This window comes from Hyposmocoma kahamanoa, unplaced genomic scaffold (assembly GCF_003589595.1).
Source record: "Hyposmocoma kahamanoa isolate Upper Pololo Valley unplaced genomic scaffold, ASM358959v1 81, whole genome shotgun sequence".
Lineage (NCBI taxonomy): Eukaryota > Metazoa > Arthropoda > Insecta > Lepidoptera > Cosmopterigidae > Hyposmocoma > Hyposmocoma kahamanoa.
This window is the reverse complement of record NW_020654080.1, coordinates 2810968-2835242: the sequence shown is the minus strand read 5'-3', so window position 1 is coordinate 2835242 and position 24275 is coordinate 2810968. Positions and strand designations below refer to the sequence as shown.

At 35.1% G+C, this 24275-nt stretch overlaps 1 protein-coding gene across 1 annotated transcript in view; it reads left to right on the top strand.

The window, feature by feature from the left end:
* LOC113234015 (adenylate cyclase type 2-like) overlaps positions 1–24275 on the top strand; it is a 254540-nt gene that overhangs the window by 168883 nt on the left and 61382 nt on the right. The gene's annotated exons all lie outside the window — the stretch shown is intronic.

The window sequence follows — 24275 nt, the reverse complement described above, 5'->3', positions numbered from 1 at the left end:
ACATGCACTTGTATCGATCTTCATAAAAATTAAATCGTAATCTAACGATGCACATTGTCTATAAAGATATTGTATGTTCGTACCTATCTAATTTATACGTTACACAATTGACCATAAAGTTCATTATGCTATGTACAATATAGTTAGAAAAATTCACTTCTATACCGTTCCACCGCAATATCACTTCAGCCTTAGTAGTGAAAATCTACAGAATTGTAAGGTGTAGAGTTGCATCTTTTTCGTCTAAAAAACATGTTTTACATTGAATTAGTATGGAATTATACCAAATTTCGTATTCCCCGTTCCTGCCAACGATTTTGGGCAAATGTGGATTAAAACCAGGCTATTTGGGTAAAAACCCCCGGGTTGATTGGGTTTTCACCCACTGCCCATCTCTGAACACGAACCAAGCGAATCAAGCGACAATGGGACGAACAAGTCTTGAGCCTGTAGGGCTAGCACGACTGGTTGCGACTTGTGCCATAGCGACTTAAAGCGCGACATATTGCTATTCCCGCATAGAATATCTCGCGCTTTATGTTGCTCTCGCGCAAGTCGCGCCCTGTAGTGCTAGCCCTACTCGAAGTATGCGTCACCCCATAATGTACACATTACTGCTTGGCGGTGTGACGGTGTGATCTCCTTACACCGTCATCTCACCTCTTGGTATCGCCTCTCTCCGCTTGTATCCTATCATTTTTTATTTTACATGTATTTAAATTTTAAATTTGAATTGTTCCATCTTCCTTCACTTTCTCATTTTGTTTTCGTACCACGGTCAGTCCCAGCTCGACCGCCACAACAGTCGAAGCTGTTCCAAATTCCATTGCGAATAATCGCTAATTCCGGTTCTTTACTACGTTTGTAATCATTTAATAAGTTAAATCATGTGTAATAATTTATAAGTCTACAGCCTTCATGTATCTATTTCTGTAATCAGTTTCTCGGCCCATTTAGGGCCCTTTCTTTAAACTTTACTTCTTTAATAAATGTTGTGGACCGGAAGTTTCTGATTACATTGCCTAGTTAGGGTTACAACCCTTTCAGCGGTACAAAGTGGTATGGTTATAATTATGGTATATGTCGGCAGAGATTCATGTGAACGTTGGTGTCATAATTTAACCTTTTTATCGTTCTTCTAAATATGTCCATGTATAATCATACATAAGAGTTCTTGGCAATACCCTAAATTGATTCACTGCACAAACGTGAGTCAGGACTCTTAACTGTAGTGATTCATTTTTAAGTGTATTTTCCTTCAAAGTTTAAATACACTATCCGATCTTTTGAACTCTAGAAGGGAAAATTTAAGAAAAGACTCGCAGACGTGACTTTTATTTGCGTAAAGGAAATAGGGCTAGCGTTGTGGACTGTGGAATCAACTGCCTCCGTGGCCGAACGGTTACCATGCCGGACTGCCACGCAGAAGTCCCAGGTTCGATTCCCGGGCCGGGAGAAATATTTGTATGGCCTACATTTATTTCTCTCGTGAGTTTGGGTGTAATTTGTGGTTGTATATGTGTGTGTCCATGGCACCCGCGACACAGGGTTTCCCTAGTGCGGGGCTATGTTGATTGTGAGCGTTATATACTTGTAATATACTCCCGGACACATAATTCGACCCACTCCGCATTTTCAGTATTAACTGCCCTAAGCTTAAGCAATGTTTGATTGATCAAAAACTATTACGCAATTTTGAAACTAGTATACTATACGTCTTTTCCATAAGTACTTGTTGGGAATTTGGATTTGCAAAACCGAGTGAAAACTTTTTCTTCGATGATAGCACTATTTGTATTCTAGCCCTTTACGACAAAAATGCGAGGTGGCTAGTCCGGGAGTATATTTAGTTCATTTAATATCACGATGTTTTTCAATTATTTGCTGCCATGGTATTCAATATTTTTTGTAAAGTTACTCCTCTAGTCTGTTATAATTACTAATACAAAGATCTGCAACAACCATATAGAAAACAATCATAAAGATCTGCTGGTTCGTTTCGTAACTTACTTGTGAGAGAATCAGCCACGATATGATGAAGGATCAAGTTTTCTTTGTGTTCGATCTTTGTATTATAATTGAAGAACATACTGTTTCCAAAGAGGAGAATAAAATAGAATCACGTTAACGTTCATTATACTAAAGACCTAGACGAAGTTATTTAGATCAGATAAGGGAAAATGACGTGTCATATCAGGAACTCCGTGATAGGGCGCTGAATTCAGCGTTCAGTTCATGGTCGTCGATTACCGTACCGACAAAAGCCTAGCTCTTAAATAAGAAGAAGATAGTATCTTTTTATATTCTGCAAAATAAGTACAATATTTTATCATGATATTTTGTTTTCTTTTAATGTTGACTTATTTATTAGACTATGGTATTTGCATAAACATAAGAACATAAAACTAAGTAAATTTAAAAATTAATTCACAAGTTAATTGAACACTACTGGGTCTCTTTTCAAGGTGTTATAACATGTGTATTTCGCAATTGACCGAGTTTGAATTACATGATATTTCAAGGAATGATAACAAATGGTGACAAATGTGTGTGCTACAGCGTCCTGACACCGGTAAAAAACACCACGAAATTAAGACGCAATCCTATTATGATCATTAGTGATAATAAATTAGCATCTATGATTCATAAAAAGTAAATTGATGCGTCATCGCAACCCTGTACTATAATGACGTCATAAATGCAATGGTGCGTCGTGATTTCACATTGTCCCCTCAGATTTGACTCATGCTGTATAAATAAGGGGTGTAATAATATATAAGTCAGAAAATCGATAGTAATTCACTCAACTTACTAAAGTTCGTCTTTAATCGCACTAAACAACGTAAAGATAAACAGTTGATTGATTACTTAATTAGTTAATGTCAGTTTCGACTATGGTAGCACCAATTAAAGATTATAACTTGTCTTCACTAATCTAAAAAGTTAATTTAAGTAATTATATGTTAAAAGTTATTAAATTTGGGTCTGGTTATATTAAACACATTCATAAAAGTGCAATAAAAATATTCTAGTTAGTCACAGGTTCATGGAAATTAGTAATTAAATACTAAGAAGTCAGATGACAAACGATATTTAGCAATAAATTCATAAACAGTTTGAAAATTCTCAGTATACTTTTAATAAACGTGTGATTTTTTAATGTTCACGTGGTATTTTTGTCGACAGATTACGAAGAGGCATGCAATGGATGCGCTAACGAGGCGAATTTTGTACCGTAAATTGCACCTTACATCGTTCTGAAAGTGCGCTTTTATTTAAAACAGGCTGTTCTCGAGTATTATATATATTTTCTTAGTTAGGTTTTTTATACTAAAAAATAGAATTATCTTTCGATTTTATAACTATAAAGTCCTAGTTTACTGACTGAATCTTTTTCAAGGCCGCTATATGAAATCATATAATGTTTATTGTGCGAGACCGCGTTCCACTGAGTTCCTTATGTACAAGTTATAAAACTGTTGGTTCTTTTTTAAAAAGGATATTCTAGATAAAATGATGATACAACTAATAAACTAAGGATGTGATCAAAAATGCTTTTTAGTTTTAAAAAAAGTACGTAACTTACAATTATAACGTAAAAAAGTTCTTTTACACAATTTCCCATGATGTGAAATAAATAGAAAGAAAGGGAAATAACGGTTAGGTATCACGAGATTGTAAAGAATGATTGTATCTTTTTGAGAGGTAAAATGTTTCGGGTTCTTTACAGGTTCTATGGGTCACGGGTGGCTGACTTTAGACTTTAGAACAACGGAAAGTGCCTGAAATCCAGTAAAACGTATTCATCCTTAAATTTGCCACTTTTAGAGCTGGAATTATTTTCTAAAAATTTGAATGGGACTATTATTGAGGAACGTTATTTTCCAACAAAAAGAATAATAATAATAATATTTTCTGCCGTATCTGGACCTGGCCACCCCGAGATCACCGACATGTGGGATGTAGCCTCCACTAAAATAGTCCCAATTGTGTTGTCCGCAAATGGGTTAATTCCAGTCAGATTTCCCGGCCGACTGTGCCATTGCCGGGAAATACCGCCTCTCCCGTTTAAAAATTCAAAATTAAAAATGTTTTAGGTCTTTGGAGAGGAGAGAGACTAAAATAGATATAACAACAATAAACGCACACACTCACATCGAAGTCGTTTTACAAGTTGATTAACATTCACCAAAAACATACAGTCGTAAAAACCTTTTTTTGAAATCGGTTAAAAACTATTTCATTTCTAATCACAAATACCTATGTATTGAACTAGCTGGTGCCTGTTACTTCCTATACGTAGAATTATGTATTTTGAATAGCCGACTGCACTTGGTTCTCCGTGTGACGGTGTGACCTCCGTACATCGTCGTCCCACCTTTTTATCGTCTTTCTTCGGTTCCTGGCCACTCGGATTTAAATTTTGAATTGTTCCATAGCTCTTTTGCCCCGCATTCTGATTTTGTTTCGTTCAACCTCACTCCCTGCTCGATCGCTAATGTCATGTGTCAATTTTAATAAGTGTATAACCACTACAACCTTCGAAAGGATTGTAACCGTAACCACCGTGGTCGAGATCACGGCAGTAAAACAGGAACCTTCCGGTCAACAAATTTATTTAACGTGAAAAAGAAGGTAAAGAAAAAAAACTGTAACAAATAAAACGTAGATGTAGAAAACAGTACATTAATAAAAAAAACACGCCCTAACTTAACCTAAAATTGGTAGATGTTAGATTTAGGCACTTCGATACAAGATTTACATTAAATGTATTATATATCATCATATTATATATATCGCGGTCAAGCAGAGAGGGACCGTGGTACGAAGCATAAATGAGAAAACGAAGGAAGATTGAACAATTCAAATTTAAAATTTAAATACAAGCAAAAGAAAAAATGATACGATACAAAAAGGTGACATGACGGTGTAAGGAGGTCACACCGTCACACCTTTATCATGTACCTATGAATACGTATCTGCAATTTAGTATATCTCGGCCCTTTTGGGGTAAGTGTACTTAATATCTTTATATTCATCATCATTAAGTTAGGAAGTGTTTTATAATAATGTGCCTGTTTTCTTTATATACCTTTTATTGTTACAGCCTTACTTCTTTGTTACCTTATCTGTCCTTAATCGGCTTGAAATATATTTGTGGACTTGAAGTTTCCTGTTTTACTGCCGTGAACCTAGTCACGGCTTGTTAGGGTTACAACCCTTTCATCCGTACAAAGTTCCATCCCCTTTAAGATTTATTTTTGTGACAAAAAGTAGCCTATGTCCTTTTCCTAGGTCCCATCTATCTCTATATTAAAATTCATCAAATTGGTTCAGCGGTTCAGGCGTGAAAATGTAACATAAAGAGCTTGCCTATTTCTGCTGCATGGAACTTATGTCTCAGGGTGAGGAGCGCAGTGGCAGTGCCCATTAGATCAGTGATAAATAGTGTAGATAGAGATTTAAAGCTCTGAGTGGCACTGCGACTGTTATGGACAGACGTGTCGCTTAACACCAGGCGCACGACTTATTCGTCCCGTCACTAGATATTATAAATAAAAACGATTTTCCACTTTTTTAGCAACTCTTCTATTCGTCACGTACGAAACGCGAGTGCTATTTCAAGCTTGCATTGGTTGCTCTTCAATCTGTCCCGCTCCAATGGCCTACGTGACTATTCACTGAACCAAAGGTAACATCTCTTATCGACTTTTAATTGATCATAACCTCCTTCTAACTGTTTAATAATAAATTCTTGACAAATAGGTTTTTAATATCGTATTTTTATAATCGAATTTGTTTATTATACACTTTAATACCTTTCCGTAAGGGTTATGGTCAGTATTGAAAAGTATATATCGATAATTAAGTACCGTAACACTCCTTCTTGTCATACGCCACATATTATGTATTTCGGTAATTTTCGAGATATTGGCACCTAAGAGATGTGTTGAGGCCTATGCCTAGCAGTGGAATAGTATAGTGAAAGTAATGGGATCTGAACAAACCTTATACTCATATTATTTAAAAAACAATTAAATATCGAGTTTTTAGGTTTTCGCGACTGTTACACATGAGAAATGAAACTATTTTTCCGGATTGAAATCGCGTGTATTTGTTTTTTCAAACAAACCGACGTTTCGGGCCCTTTACAGGTCCCATGGTCACGGTTAACTGAAGTGGTACAGTCATCAACCAGTTATGTCTAATATTAATGCAAATCACCCCATTTTTTGCACTATAGTTACAAAAGTAATTAATTAAATTCCTTATTTTTAATTTTACAAAGAAACATTCCAATTTACGCTACATTAAGTTTTACAAATTATTTTATTGAATGAATTTTTATTAAGCGAAGTATTTGTATCCGCATCAAAGAACATATAGCAGAATACCGTCGCGTAAACAAGTCTGCAGTCTGCGAGCACGTCATGGATAAACCTACACACTCAATGAAGGTTGACAAACCCCAGATCCTTGCAAAACAAGTCCGTTATTTACCCAGGATGCTGCGAGAGGCCATTGAAATTAAAAAACATCCTAATTTCATCAGGGAAGATGGTTTCTCCGTTCTACCACTTTGGGATCCTGTATTCCCTCTGATGAAAAATCCCAAACAGACATAAGACTGCAATACTAATTAATATGTTTTAATTTATTCTAATTTCTATTATTAATTATACTATTCATATACTTACTATTCATTCAATAAAATAATTTGTAAAATTGGAATGTTTCTTTGTAATAGTAAAAATAAGGTATTTAATTAATTACTTTTATAACTATAGTGAAAAAATAGGTTGGTTTGCATTAATATTAGACATAACTGGTTGATGACTGTACCACCTTAGTCAACAGTAACCGTGGGACCTATAAAGGGCCCGAAACGTCGGTTTGTTCGAAAAAACAAATTTACGCGATTTAAATCCGGAAAAAGAGTTTCATTTCCTAAACAATAAAATAACTTATTGGCTAATAAAATTTACTATATAGTGTCCAAATTTTTAAATGACAAATCCCTAACTTCATTGTCAGAATTTTTTTAATTTTTAACCGACTTAAAAAAAGGAGGAGGTTCTCAATTCGGCTGTATGTTTTTTGTATTTATGTTACGCGATAACTCCGCCATTTATGAACCAATTATGATGATTCTTTTTTTGTTAGAAAGAGGGTACCTCAGAAGTGGTCCCATTTAAATTTGAAGAAAATATTCGACCTCTAAGGGTGGTAAACTAGGGGATGAATGAATTATAAATTGAAATTGACCCATATAACTATCATTGCGTCTGAATTGCTGACCGACTTATTGAATCCATGTGTGCACGCCCATGTTATTAAAGAAAAAATAACATTTTACATTTGGTTTAGTATGTGTATAATTAATAACACTTTCAGTGCGTTTGTATGCCCTAATGTTTGGCCGGACACAGAAAAATTATACTTGTTTTGTACATATCGACTTCCAAATAACCTGTATTTTCACAAGTAAATGAATTATGATTATGATTATAGACTTTAAAAAAATATTACTACAATAAAATGTCCATTACGCTGGCTTTGCTTAACAACAACCCATATTTCACCGATCCCAGATAATTCTTAACATAAGTTATGACAAGATTAGATAACTATTTCTTTTGTAACACATAAAAATACCATGACGACGATGATGAGAAAATTCATCTTTTTATCAGCAAAACTATCATAGTTAAATCTGTCTTGGATGTAGAGTCGCGTGTATTTCAAAACAAACTAAATATAAAACAAATTTCAAAACTCACCAATCCTTGTATCCTCGGAAACATTTTTGCAAAATAATCTAATGCAACTCCACAAGCACAATAAAGTTGTAGCACAAGAAAACAAAACACTGTCACAAAACACTCGTATTTTTTAAACGCGAGACCGCATACGTGCGCACGATTCGATGCATACATTCAGTGTGAGGCGAATAAGCGTCAAAGCAGACACACTTTGTATGGCATGATTCACCGGCTGTAACTCAGAGGGGGAACTTTATCTTTTGTTTATCAGAACTGGCCCTTTTTTAAAGCATTGCCATTGGTCATTGAAGTGTTATTTGTTAATGACTATGTCGTCATAAATAAATTTTGCGTGGTACTTCTGTGTGACGTTAGGTTAAATTTTTTGTTTTTACTAATTATTTTTTCCGAAAACTTCCTTTGGTTATATTAATTTTTAAATAAGATGGCGTGTTATTACGTGATATACGCGGTTGTAGTATAATGGTTTGATGTACCACATTTCAACCAAAGGTCCTGGCCACATATCCCTGTCAAATCGAAAAGTTTTTATCATAACGACTTACTATCTTAGTGCGAATATGGTTTACTAATCGCTGTATCTTCTTTTGCATTATTTAAACAAATTTGATACGAGTTTTAGATCAAAATATACTGAAAATAATTTTCATTAAAAACTGTACCTAATTTGACAGTTTGTTAAGATAAGAGCGACAAGAGTACAATCTCAACTAAATTACAAATTGTAATGTCAAATACACACACAAGGTTTCAATGTGCAAATGAATTTTCTGTACGTCTTGCGGTTTGTACAGTCACGAACACAGAACATAATTGCGTCTTATAATTAACGATATATTTTCCTTTCAAATTACATAACAGTAGGTAAATGTAGAGTCGTAAACCCACGTTTTAATCACAAAGAACCATTACGGTGCAGTGGTGTATTTCTCTTTAATTGTTTAAATTGTAGCTTAGTTATTTAATATGCCTCATAATAGTAATATGCTTGACAACCACACTTGGTCTCAAACTAAGGAATTCTAGGAACAGCACTAATTTAGAAAAAGTTCATTTCACGGTTTGCATGAAAGACGCTGGATGAAGGGGCGATTCCCGGTAACCCCGACGTAAATAGCTCTCTGTAGGGAAACCCTGTATCACGGGTGCCGTGGATATACACATAGACAACCAGAAATTACACCCAAACTTATTAGAAAAATAAATGTAGGCCATTCAAATATTCGTTCAGCCACGGACCTCCGTGGAAAGAAAACAAATTTATTTTACATAGGTCAAATCTTGGTTGCACCCCCATTCAGTAGATTAGGTTAGGTTACTCATAACCCCGGCTCTGCCCCCGCGGGGCCGGGGTATCTGTAAGCAGATTCCCCCGGATTAACAAAAAAAAAAGGTTAGTATATGAAAAATCAGCACGAATTTGCTTTGTCATGTAACTCAGGAAGGATGGGTTTCCGTAACTCCCCACTCACAGGGGAGACTTAGGTATTGTACAGTCCTACCCTTATTTATAGCGCGAAGCAATGAGTGGCACTGCAACTGCTAGGGACAGGCGTGTCGCTTACCACCAGGCACACGACTTCTCCGTCCCGTCACTTAGTACTATAAAAAAAAGTGTAGACACCCAGATACGAGCAAAAGACAGGATCGCGCGTTTTCCGGAGAATTCCCGCAGCGACACGATTGACATAAAGTCACTGTAAGCCATGTACTACAATGTCATTGCAAATATTAGACATCACATACGTTGCTTTGATCCCAAAATATGTAATTAAAGCACTTGTGTTATGAAAATCTTGGTGAAAATTGGAGGAAATTTTGGTAAAATTACAGGCACATGGGACTTGTCAACTTATGCCTCAGGGTGACGGGCTCAGGGCAGTGGCAGGTTACGGGACTATGTCCTAATGTCCTTCATACATTATGTTGTCTATCTTATCTATGTTTACCTACTTTCAAAAATATGATTGATGCATCATACGCGTTAGTACAAGTTACTCATTATGTTTTATACTGAGAAATTATTTTAGAACACCTAAAATATTTTGAAGGTAATAGACAGAAGGCGGTCACTAGTTCACGCGTACCGTGTTCTTAGTTATTTTTTTCCAAACTCTTTATTTCATAGGTGAGCGAATTATACTTGAAACCGTTAAATGTTGTCTCGATCTATGATGTATATCACAAATGTGTACAAATGTTTTTTTACAAATAGTAGTATATTTCATACATTCAATTTATGTAACAATTGTTAATCATTTTCCTATTTGGTGTTACTTCCATTTTAAGTTGCTGGTGAAATTACACAAGGGACTTGTCAACTTAAGTCGCAGGGTGACAGGCGCAGTGGCAGTGCCCCTCAGATCTTTGTGATTTAAAGCTCTGAGTGGCACTGGACAGGCATGTAGCTTACAAGTCACTTGGTATTTTAAAAAAAAGTAAGTAATTAAAGCGCTTGTGTTATGGAAATCGGAAACAACGACGGTACACACACAGACCCGACACAATTCATGATACTTAAAAACTGTTGTATAATTGTTAGAAGACTACATATTGAGTTCTTTTCGGATTTAACTTTAAAGTTTCGGGCCCTTTACAGGTCCTATGGTCGGTTTGTTTGAAGAAACAAATATACGCGATTCAAATACGGAAAAATAGTTTCATTTTCTAAGACTACGTGTTATTTTAATTTATATCTAAACTAATAACACAAGTTCAAATAAGATTCACGACACAGTACTCAACGTCTGCTTTTTGGATATAGAAAATGCGTACTACAATTTAATGACTGAAAATCTAATCAAAACACTTGATAATTTATGTGTGGGTAAAAAGATATGCCAATGTTTTTGGAACTTTCTGATTGAGAGAAGACTTAAAGTTAAGGATGAGTTAGGTACAGTCGGAAGATATACTTGTAGAGGATTGACCCATTTCACCCTTGCTTTAGAATGTAGCAACGCATACATTAAGGCAAGTGCTTAATGACGCATTATTCTGTCAATATGTCCACGACTTCGTATTATATTCGTGTAAAAAGGATATCAATGATAATAAAGGCAACATTCAAAATGCTATCCACAACTTTACTCTAGGAGTAAATGAACTTAGTATGAAAATCTCTACTGAAAAAAGTAAACACTGTGTTTTTAGTAGGGGACACAAGAGGCGGAGATAAACAATACACCATTAAACCAAGTGGATTGTTACAAATACTTGGGCGTGCGCCTGGATAAATCACTTCGCTGGGGAAAACATGTCGATGAAACTATGGAAAAAACATTAAAGTTTTTGAATATATTGAAAGTACTGGCAGGACCCGGATGGGGCTTACATCCAAAGCATATACGCCACATCTTCATCTCCATAATTGGAAGCATAATAGACTATGGTTGTTTCTCATATGATAATGCGGCTAAGACCCACATAACCAAATTGGACAGGCTACAAAACCGGGCTATGAGGATTATTGGAGGGTTCATTAAAAGCACACCTACACACGGACAGAGAGTTTTACTGTTACTGTTGTTCCACTGCATATTAGAAGAAAATATTTGGCGTACAAATATAGTCTCAAAATGTTATCGTGGACCAATAATGTTAATGTAGCTCTACTGTCCGAAATAAATGCCCTTTGTTCCAATCAATACTGGACAAATAAGAAAATACCCCTTTTAGCAATTGTATATGAAGAAGTCAAAGAAGAACGAGTGAGCTCTTCCTCTCCTTTAGAAATGTTTAGCCTAAAAACATGGATAACTAATATAAATTTGCAGAACATTGTAGTCCTAGAGTTAGAGTCAGTTAAAAATAAAAAGAAAGATTTAGATTTAAATACTGTCAGATTTCACATTCAATTAGGATTACAAAAAAAATCTAGAATCACACGTAATTTATACAGATGAAGCAAAGAGTTCTAATGGAGGAGGTGCAGCGATCTACGTTCCATCAAATGAAAGAGAGGGTACAATGCGACATTGTAACTGTTTTGAAACTTCACCCCTACTATGCATCATGTCATTAGAACTCATTGCTATATCAGAAGCTCTAACATACGTAATGAATACCACTATGAATGAAATTGTTATTTGCAGTGATAGCAAGAGTGCTCTACATTTAGTCCACGGACATCGAGGTACACCAGTTCCATATATGGTCATAGTTAAAATACAAGAACTTGTAGCCCAAAATGTGCAACTAAATTTGCAGTGGGTACCATCACACACTGGACTAAAGGAGAATGATGAGGCTGACATCCTAGCCAAGCGTGGAATAACAGAAGGGCAAGTGGTGAATATACTACTACGTTACTCAGAATTTCTTCCCAAATGTAGTTCGAAATGTGCTCAAATGTGGAGCAAATATTTTGATATAAGAACAAAGGAAAAAGGTCTCTGATATCGCACAATTCAGTGTCAGCCTCCTCGTTTACCTTGGTTTGCAGAGTGCGACTATGGTAGAAAAATGGTCGTCATCGCACTAAGGAACCGGACACATTCCATTAAACAGTTTTGCTTTTTTAATGAAAAAAAGAAAACAATTCTCCTAATTGCGAGTTATGTGGAGTAGTGGAAGATGCATATCATTTGTTACTGGAATGTGTCCGGTACGAACAACAGAGGGCGGCGTTGATGAGAGACCTGCAGATCAACCGATGATATAAGTTAGTGATATAAATTGTATATTAAGCAATCCTCACACGAAACACGCAAAAAGACTATTACTATTTGTTGAATAGTTTCTCCAACAGCGCCACTCAGACATGTCAGCTATAGTTTAGGGTACGATGTAACTGGCATATACATTGTATAAAAGATCCTAAATAAATAAAGACCAAAAAAAATACTCTCTTAACTTATATTACTTAATAACACTTTAAATATTTAAAATTACTTTTAAAAAAAATTATATTAGATTTTAGTTTCTTAAGAGGGAGCAGAGGAAAAATTTCTAATCTTCGATTTGATTTTAGAAGGGTATATCCACTTTAAAGTTAAAAATAAATTATTGTATGAGTAACTACACGATATATTCGAGCATAGACATTAATCAGAAACATAAAACAAAAGTTTCCTCGATAGATAAAATTCACGAAATGACCTCTAATTTTCACATTTTTTCGATTTATCCTCGAAATGCTACAGGTTATTAGGATAAAAATTAGATAATTAATTATATTTATGCATGATCGACAACTGTCACTACGGATTTTTTTTTAATCCCTTTTAGAGTTATTCCGCTAAAACGAATTTGGTACTTTTAATGCGCAAAATTCAACATCTCCTGTCGCATGGCACGCGAACTTCAGGTATATATTTGTTTCACAAATTTGAGCGGAGCCAACGTCAAAACTTTTTTGGCATGCACCCTCTTAAGAATGAAATATATTTTAATTTAAACAAATTGCGGTGCCTTGAAGGATTACATGGCTGTACTTAATATTACTTTAAGAACTTTAATATTACCCATGTGATGCAATCAATAAATAAATATGAATATGAAATTCAAATAGGAACCTTCTCATCCAGCGTTCACAGTGCAAAAGGGCCACAATCAATATAATAAATATTTATTTTCTTTCTCCATGTTAATGATTTGCGATATATTTATCTTTGTCTCACCGGCGGGTGAGTTGCATGACCTCCATGACTAACTTAAGTGTATAACCAGCTCCGAAGACCGGTATTTAGTGCGTATCGGCTGAGATGTCACTCAGTTCTCGAAATGCATAAACGGCTCTTATGTATTTTTTTAAATAATGATAATGACACACGATTACGCGAAATAGAGACAAAATAACGGCCATCCAACCCTGGCAACTATCAGGCAAATGGGCCTTATGTCACTATTAAATATCAACTCTCGTTTGAATTGAAATCACATATTAGTAAGCTGATATAATACAGCGCCAACAACTGACCTGTGAGTACGTCTCCGTATATTTCAAAAATATTCTGTATTTATTGTAACAAAGATAATATCTCTAACTATGGGAGGCTGTTCCATTCGGTGATGTGGCAAAACGAAAGAACACCAAAATAGCAAAACAAACGAAATCACATTGCATCGGTAATTAAATGTGTAATTTTTCAATTGACGACACCCATCAATTGTTTCGAATTCAGGCTGGCCAATCGGAGCGTAGTTGTCACCGTAATAATTTGGCAGAACAGTTTTCAAACAAATTAAATGATATTCCGTCTCTATACTCGATGTTTACGGCATGATTTTAGAACTTTGTCACCGTTGTTCCGTTCTTCTTTATCAACCTCTGTCCACGCAAGGTAGGTCTTTTCCAATAAGTCAAATTCTTCCGATCTTGTGTCTTCCTCATTCAATTCTTATCCAGTATTGACAAGGTCGTCAGTTAGACATCAACTCAAATTATCAAAACCTCTCACTTGGTTGATCAGAATGTAATAACGATAATAAGACGCAGCTTAAGAGCTAAGTGACGTTTACAGATAAGGGGACAACTCGACAATTCTCAAACAATGCGTAATGTGTGAATAATCTTTGAAGTACATTCAATGATAAAGAGAGCAGACTGAAGTAATAATATCTTGATCCCACATTAGTGATTGATTTACTAGTACAAGCCTCACGTCAGTACCACTCCATTAATGATTACGTTTACGTTGGGAACCATCGTATCAATTCATTGTGATTGATACGTGGCACATTTGACATTTTCGATTGTGTATAACGTGAAGCGTCATGAACACTCCTCAAAATTATATTTTTTTTACAATACTAAGTGACAAGGACTTGCAGTGCCACTCATAGCTTTAAATAGCAAAGATCTGAGGTGCACTGCATTTGCGTCCATCACTTTGAGACATAAGTTGACAAGTCCCATGTGCCTATAATTTCACAAGCACCCTTGTCCTTCAAAACCGGTACACACTAATGCTTACAATACTTCCCTGGACAAACTCTTTCACAAGAAGCTCTGCTGTTACTAAAATACATATATTTATTCCATTTAAACTCTCCTGACCTGGTTTATGTCCCATCTATTTCTTAACCTTTTGACATAAAGTATTTAGTGTCATTAACAAAACAGATTTAAAAATCTTCTATTATTGCAATTTATGGACACACAACTCATAATACTAGTCATGCGATTGAAGTTGTATAGCCTGTTTAACAACATATATGAAATATGCCTTAACTAGTTACGTTGTAAGTGGTTATTTACTGCAATTAACTGTATTGATGGAATGTATTGTGCTAATTTTCTTTTATGTGAAGCGGTTTCATATAACCATGAAGCTATTGTTAACCGCTTCTGTCTTTGTAAGCTAGAAATTCCAACTAAAGACCACGTTATTAGCTCATAGAACTATAGTTGGACTTAAGATCTCTTCCAGAAAGAAATAACAACGCTTTATAATATAAGTTTAAAGAGATTGTTATTCTTACACTATAGTCACAGTACATTTATGAAAATGTTATTTATATTAAGAAAACTGTTTTTTTTTATATAAAATATAGTGACAGACATAACATTAATACGAGGAATAAAAATAAACTAGCTATTCTTGATAGTCGTCTTCATAAAGTCTCAAAGTTATTTAAGGGGCAATCTATACGCTTCTATAATAAGAGGTATAAAACCATTGTGAAACAAAAACTTTACACTAAAGGTTGTTAGACAACTTCTGCGTACTTGGATGACAAAAATCCGTGGTAGTGATCAATTTAGCTCATTCAGGTATTCGCGATCTAAGATGTTTAAATGAAATATTGTAATGATAAATGTATTCAAATGTGTATTTACAAAGAGCCACCCGTAGAGTTTCTTGCTTATTCTTCTCAGGGGAATCTGCCTTACGAATGAGCTATAATAAAAATTTTTTTCAATAAAAATTTAAAAATACAGTGAATAGCGACATCTCTCGCCAGGGCTGGTAACTGTAAAGATAATCTAATTGGGTGATAAAACTTTCATAGATTTCTCATAGATGGTGCCACGACTAAAAAGTCGTTGAAAAAACCAAATACAAAGATACGACGCAAGCACATAGAAAAATTCGTGAGGTCCGCTGGTTCGTTCCGTGCCTTAGTTGGTATATCGTCTGGCACGGCAAGCTAGAAGACGTCGGTTCGATTCCGGCTGGATCGAAGGAATTTTTTCTGAGTGTTCGATCTTTGTATTAACAATTATAACAAACAAGTGGAGTAATTTCACAAAAAATAATTGGATATCAATCATTGACTTACAATTATATGGACGTCGGGTCCGCGCTAAAAAGTGTCCGAACTTATAGGGCGTTAAAATCGTATACAGAGCGTCATTCACGCTTTAGTCTTCGTTTGTTCGACTGACAGCGAAGCAAGCAAAATTAGACAGTACTGCGATGACATTACAATTTAAATTCAACGTTTTAGCTTTTTCATATTCCTTTACATGTCACTACGTTTAAATAGGTTGACTTGGGACATTTTTTTCGTGGTTTTTGTATTAGACCCGACGTCCATTTATTTGTAAGTCAATGATATCAATTCAATAAAAATTGTATTCAATATTATATTAAATATCATAGTTAAAGCTCCTTGTGAAATTTTGTCCGGCGAAGTAATGCCACCTTACTTATTTCTGCCGTCAAGTGCATGAGACTTATCAACTTATGTTTGTGAGCGACAATGCAACTGCTATGGACAGGCGTGTCGCTTAACACCATATGCGCGACTTGTTAGTCCCGTTACTTGGTATGATAAAAAACAAAACAAAAACGCTGCAAGTCCCAGTACAGCGTTTTGTAATTTCCTTACAAATAGAATTTTAGACAGTTATTAACACAAAAAAACTTAACTTTCAAAATAAAATATATAATGGCCAGATAAAATCATAAATAATCGTATTGATTGTTCTGATACAGTCTCGAAAATTAAAAATATAAAGCACCCATACGTACATTTAGATGTAAACTAAGTTTGTCACGCCAATGATATCGATGCTGATATTAATTGCGGATATATCGAGTCGTGAAATGACCTAAATGGCACATTTTATGTACGTTACGTTTTTAACATAAGATATAACTTATTCCACAACGATTAAGCTAGGCAGGTTGAGTGTTTTCATGCAGATTGATTCTTTTGTAAATTAACATCGCATAATACGTCACATAACGCCCCACCACTGCAATACATCGAACGTGTTCGCCGAGGAGGGATCACCTGACTTCTTTGCTGTTGTCAGGGCTCGTGTTGCTTCCTTTTGGGACAGATTGCTTTGTTCTGATAACGGCATATGGAGAGCTATATCCGCAGATATGTCTGGTGCAATTTTTAAATACTGGCGTTTCAACCCCGACGCAAACAGGAAATAGAGTAAAACGAAGACCTGTATGGGACATACCTTAGAATAATAACGCATAGAATAATAGTTTCATATCAAACGAACTGTCACAAGTGAGGCAAAAATCAAATTCATGTAGGCTAGTTTTAGTAGTAGGTTAATTTTCGGTTTTAGTGAATATTAATATAAAAATACAAGTGGAAACCCGTTACTTCCTTGTGGATTGTGATGTTAGTATCTATTTTATGTTAGTATGACGTATTTTTACACTAATTTACCGCACATTTCGTCATTTTTAGCTAAAATTCTTGAGCTGTTCGCGGTGCAAGTTGACCTTGAGCACTGAAGGCCCGCGCGCTCGTGTAGGCCCATTGGGCGCGCTTTAATTTGCCTCACTTAGCGTGTGCGGACTAGGTGTCTATGCGTTATTATTCTAAGGGTCATACCTTATTATCGAGTTCTTAGGTTTTCGCGATTGTTACACATGGGAAATGAAACTATTTTTCCGGATTTAAATTGCGTATATTTGTTTTTTCAAACAAACCAAAACGTTTCGGCCCTTTACAGGTCACAGTTGAGTTACATACACTGCTTTATCTATTATAAGCTCTATAAGATGTGCTCAGGTGCCGCATGTTACTATTGACGAAATGGCGGCAAATAAAACTTTACTCCTGCAACCGTGGTTTTTTAAAATTCATAGACAAACTAGAGTTGGCCCCAACTATCATATCGTTAGATATCTAGTAACGTGTGGAATTTGTCAAAATTGTTTATTAATGACATTTCTTTCGAATAAAACTTGATCTCGACTGATATAAATTGAGGTCAATCAAATTCTTTTCTTTTTCAGAGACGTTCGATATTTGAATGTAATAATAAAAACGAATTTGATGCTAATATTGAAGCAATAATATAATTTTCACAGATAAGAAATTTGTTCTAACAAAACAGTTTATCTTTATGCTGGTCATAATTTTTTTTTTCGGTTTTTGTACACATCAGCAACAACCCTGGTTATAATGATTGTTTCCAGAATGTGGGTCTATTTACTACACCTCTGTACAGGTACAAACGCGAAGTTTCTGTTTTAATAAATACTGGCTCCTTCTAATTACTTACTATTTATACCTAATTATAATTATTGTAATTAATTTTATATGTTATGTATACGTGTGGAAGTATGTGGCTGTTTAACGTATAATTTTCAACCATTATCTATTTTACTTAATTTCTCCCTACAAGTAACGGAATTTTGAAATCCACAAGACTACACGCTTGTGTCACTTTTGTGGAACAAGTTGCTGGTTCGTATTTTTTTAATCTTGCTTGTTCAATCTTTGTTATTTGTTTAGCACTTAAGTAAATGTTTGTGTTTATCTGATAAATAAATAAATAATATCGAATGTAATGCAGAGTAAATTAAATGCATTTCTTAAATTATTAAACTTAGGTGTTTTTGAAAAAACGTCACATATGCCCATATGTGATATTTTTTCAGAACTTTTGTTATACTGCCGTGATCAGTAGAAAGGCCGATCTTTCACTACTTGTATTTTTTCCTAGGTGGATAAAGTATGAAGTTACCGCAAGAGAAAAGTAAATATTTTTTTTAATTTCGTTTCTTTAAACATTATTTTCTCGATTTTGAGCTTTTGTCACAAGCGCCCTTTCAACTAACGGCGGCAGATTACAGCGTATTGATTTGTCACGGTAGAAGATAAACTTATAAAATTGTGGGAAATCAAGATAGCATGAGCTGGGAATAGATAACTACCGTGTAATTAAGACTGGTAAATCAGAGGTGATAAAGTTTAGCCCAGTCTTTTTAGACCTGAACTTCTTAAAGACATCCTCAATGTAGTTTCTACACATCCATCCATATCGAGAGAAAATAAATTTCAAAATACAATGTCAATTAAAATTGTAAATGGTAGTTTAGAAATTCCCGTCGGATGTAGTCTAGACGACTGATTATCGGAAACGTGATAATGTAAATATTAATACAACACTGTGTCATGTTTAGTCATCGAGTATATAACCAGAAATAGAGACGCAATAAGGGCCATCCATCCCTGGCAACTTGTCAGGCAAATGGGCTTTATATCAATTTTAAATATCAACTCTCGTTTGCGCTGAAATCACAAATTAGAAAGCTGAAATAGTACAACGCCAACAACTGACCTGTGTTGAAGTGTGTGTTGACGGAGACGTACATCCGTATATTCCAAAAATATTCTATGTTTATTGTAATAAAGATAATATCTCTAACTATGGGGGGGTTGTTCCAGTCGGTGGTGTGGGAAAAACAGCGAAACATTTAATTACAAAACAAACGGAACCGCATTTCATCAATCGATTGACGACACCCGTCAATTGTTTCGAATTCGGGCTGGCCAATCGGAGCGCAGTTGTCACCGTAATGATTTAGCAGAATAGTTTCTATACAAATTGAATAACATTTCGTCTCTATTTCTAGTTTTATACTCGATGTGTTTAGTTTATACATGGTTATGGTATAATCATTCCCTTTCCATTTTCGAGGAATTTTGATATTGTTGACATACCAACAATACACACGAAGCGACTCGATTTCCTTTTATTATAATACAAATGGTCTGGAATTTTCTGCCTGCAGATACATTTCTCCACAAATATAACTTAAGCCTTTTGAAGGTGTTATGAATAGGGTTTTCTAGGCAAGCATGCTTCTATTACGACCGCATCGGCACTTAACATCTAATGGAATTTTGGGTAAATACTCTATGTTTATTATACCCTGTTTTGTCACATATATTTTCAAATATGTTTTGCCATTACAGGCGTATACAGCAAGATAGGTATTACGCAAGATGACATGAAAAACTTTAATTTAAAAAGAATATAGATAGTTATAACTTGTTTTTTAAAACCGACCTCAAAAATTTGTGGAATTACATCTATTTGCCAAGTTTCTTTGAAATCGGTTACCGGACAACCGGATTCATCCCCTTACAGGAGGAATAGTTTCTTTAAATTTAAATAGGACCAATACTGAGTCACAATTCGCTTCACAAATGTTAGAGTAAGCGCGTAACACACACAAGAAAATCAGTCCAATTGAGAACCTCCTTCTTTTTTGAAGTCGGTTAAAAATAAAAATTATGTGTAATTTTACAGAAATCTAAACAATTCAAACATCTAATTATTTCCACTAGCCAAATATAAAATAAATAGGAAAAAAAATAAATGCATGTATTTGAGAATGGTCTGTTTTAGTCCACAAAAAGTTTCTAAAGTCTAATTTTGAGTTAAGTAGATATTTTAATTGTTTCTCACAACATTCTAACGACGATTTTGACGTGTAAAGAATCAAATTTTACGTTTAGCAATGGCATAACCTTAAATTATACGTATTTTGAGTTGCAACACTATTGTAATAGAAGTGCGATATTATCTTATCGAAAGAAATTAAGTTTATATACGTATATCAATAAATATGAAATTCAAGAGCTGTGTAAATTGAAACAGAGCGATCCAATTTAAATACAAATTCACTGACATAAGTTGATGCTTTGTGGAGTATTGCGTAGTATAACATTGTAGTATATGTGTTTGTACTATTGTGCAATAGCGTTATTTCCATTTATGAATTAGGCCTACATGGATATCGTAGACTGCAGAGATAAACGACAGATAATGCAATCGTGTTGTGCAACTGGTCTAATGACATTATTTATAAATAGATCTGCATGTTTCTTTTTATATTTCATTTTAATACATCAAGGTCAATGCCCTGAAGATAACAGTGTGTGGCCATATATTTTTAACCGACTTCAAAAAAAAATAAGGAGGTTCTCAATTTGACTGTTACTTTTCATTACTGTGGCATTTCAAATTGGAAAGAGGGTTCCGCAGTATTGATTCCATTTAAATTTGAAGAAAATATTCCACCTCTAAGGGTGGCAAACTAAGGGATGAATCCGGTTTCGCGCACTTTCCGGTAACCGATTTCAATAAAACTTGGCAAATAGATGAAGTTCCACGAACTTTTGAGGTCGGTTTTGTTGCATGGAAGAAATTGCTACATTGCAGTAAGGCCGCCTGTTGCACATAAACTAACTCTTTCTATACTTTATGTTGCTGTTCTATGATGTCACCGTATTTTTATGTCCAGTAAAGAATATTCCATTCATTCATTTAAGAATAAGTTAATTTGCCCAAAAATTTGTTCCAGCAATTACAGAGGATAGAATGGGGTTTACTCTATCCTCTTAAATAAGATATAGAATAAATGAAGTATAATTAGGTCGTCAGACGTACCTAATGTAAGGCCTATCTTATTTTTATATTTCATGCTACCAAGTGACCGAAATAACAAGTAGTGTGTCTGGTGGTAAGCGTCACGCCTGTCCATAACAGTTGTATTGTCGTTCAGAGCTTTAAAGCACAAAGATCTGAAAGGCCCTACTACTGCACCCGTCACCCTGAGACGTAAATTGACAAGGCTCATGTGTCTGTATTACACCAGAACTCTTCAATCTAAACCGTAACAAGGTAATGCTTACTACTTGACGGCAGAAATAAGTAAGGAGGTAGTACTTTCCTGGACGAACTCTTTACTGCTACTCTGTATTTTTCGTAACGTTTTCTCTTTGAACAGGTGAACATATTCTTCATCGGAAGTGCCTACCTACGACCTAGCTCACAGAAATCTGTGAGCTAGGTCTCACAGATTTCTGGTCACTAGCGGTTTCAGCCCGGCCCTCTTGTATATTTTTCGGGAGAAATACAAACATTATTTTGTGAGCGAAAGAAGAACGAAGAAATTTCTTGGTGGGTGAACTTAATTAGGCGGTTTTTTTAACTTCAAAGAACGCTATGCCAATGTTAATTAGAGCGCTATGTATATGAAGGTACAATTTTCAAATTGTGTAACTGTATTCGTCCCACATGTACCTAATGAAGCCATTCTGCGTAACAATACAATAAGCGTGTACAACAAAGTCTTAATCACAAAATAAAATTTCAACAAATAAACACTCGCTTGCATGTAAGACAATAGATTATCGGTAAATAAGTAGTATTGTTTTATTTAACTACTAAATCCAGTCATTCTGTTTGCTTTGATAAAAAGATAAGGCGTAATGGATTATTGTTTGCTGTTCTAGCAATAACCGGGTTGCCAAACAGTCTCACCTAGAAACGCCTCATCGGTTCGTAATCGAGAAAAAGAAATAAAATTATTTGTATGAAAATCCCTTTTTTGTGAAGACTTTCACTTGGACAAATATTACCTTGAATTTCATACCATCACCTTGAATTTTTACTACAGTATCATTATAATCACGGGTTTCTTCCATGTTTAATCTTATACAGGGTGTGCGGCGTACACGAGCGCAGGGTCTTAAGATGGTTTTCCACTGGCGAGACAAGACGAGAATAGAAATCTCGATGGCCTATTTCCACCAAAAATTGCCATTAATGTGTATGTATGTCTATGTCAATACACGGATCCGCCGTGCTCCCGATCCGACACGCGCCCGTCCCGCACCCACTGTCAGTGTGTTTCACGTTTTATAATTACAGAATTTCCGATCACTGGGGAAAATTTAACTGCAAGTATTTCATTTTACTAGAGGGCGCCAGGGTATTGATTGCACCCGAGCGCTAGGTTAGGCTAGCGCCGGTGATAGTCGAGATAGCAAATATTTTTCACACTACCTATTGCGTTCTGGTTCCAGCGTTTCGCGATCCTTTCAAGGCGTTTTACGATGTTGAGCAAAACTTATCGCAAATGTGTTGTTTACAGAGTTTCGCAAAAGATTCCTATTTTGATAAGATTTAGCTTTATACTGCAGGGCGTCTCACGGCTATGGGACACGGAGGGGAAGTACTCTAAATATTGTATATAGATATTTTGGTTCATGGACACTGTTATATGGGGTAATTTCACATTTTGGTTATTATGTACAGACAACGGCACATCAGACTACACATTCTTGTTCGAAAATTGCCTCCAGTGCAACGGAACAAGATACCACAATGTGTAGCTTGATGTGCTGGCGTGTGTACATGTAGGCGATTCCATCTCAAAAAAAAAAACTAATAATATCTTAGTAACTAGAGGCGTTTGAACGAAAAGCACTTAAAAAGTCTGCTTTTTAAAATAAGCGCATAAGCACGCTTTTCATTTTAAGCGTAAGCGTTATCACTGGTCAGTTCTATAGATACTCAACAATTTCATTTTTTACAACGTGCCTAAGTTTCAAATAGCGCCATCTATGTTTCCTAAACAAATTAATTCAACATAACGTTGCAAGCATTTTTAAACATAAAGTCTATGCGCTTAAACGTTTTTCTAAACGACGTTTTAAGCTTCTAACTAAAAAGCGTTTATAATAAGCGAAAAGAGCTTTTACGAGCACGCCTTTTAAACGTACCTACTTTTTAACGTTAACAAAATAAGCAGTTTTTCCATTTCACCGGTTAACAACTATAAAAGTTAAAAAACTTATGTTTTTTAACGCTTTCAAACGCCAATGAACAAAATGTTCATATAATAATGTTATGTCATAAATAAAAACATAACTCGTTTTTCACAAAAAACGTATCTTAAAAGCTTTAGTGGTCTGCTCTTGCGATTCGCTGTCAACACAACGTTGCAAGCTTTTTTAACATAAAAGTCTATGCGCTTAAACGTTTTCTAATTGGTTTTGTTAGCTTCAAGCTAAAAAGCGTTTAAAAAAGCAAACTTTTAAAAAAAGCATAACGCTTAAACGTTTAAACAAATAAGCTGTTTTTCCCATCTCTATTAGTAACCTCGTCGCCACTTGTGACTGCCATGTATTAAATGAAATGGAAATTAATTAATTGGCAAACTGGTAGGGGACCAATGACTTTTGAGGTCGGTTTTTTTAGTTCTCTCTCAGTACTGAGATTATTCATTAAGAGATAGATTCATTAAGGATGTACATTTGTCGGGTTTTTTCAGCATCCATATCATAATTCCAGATGTGTAAAAAACCTGTATCAGCAACAACCCTGAAACACACCCACGGACCTTGAAATGTAACCCAATTACATCAGTAACAATTAACATTTACGCCCCTTCTACTCGAAGTATCGATAAAACAAGTCATAAGTACTATTTTGTAATGTTTTAAAAAAATAAGTATTTATACAATATGTAAGAAAAGATCGTA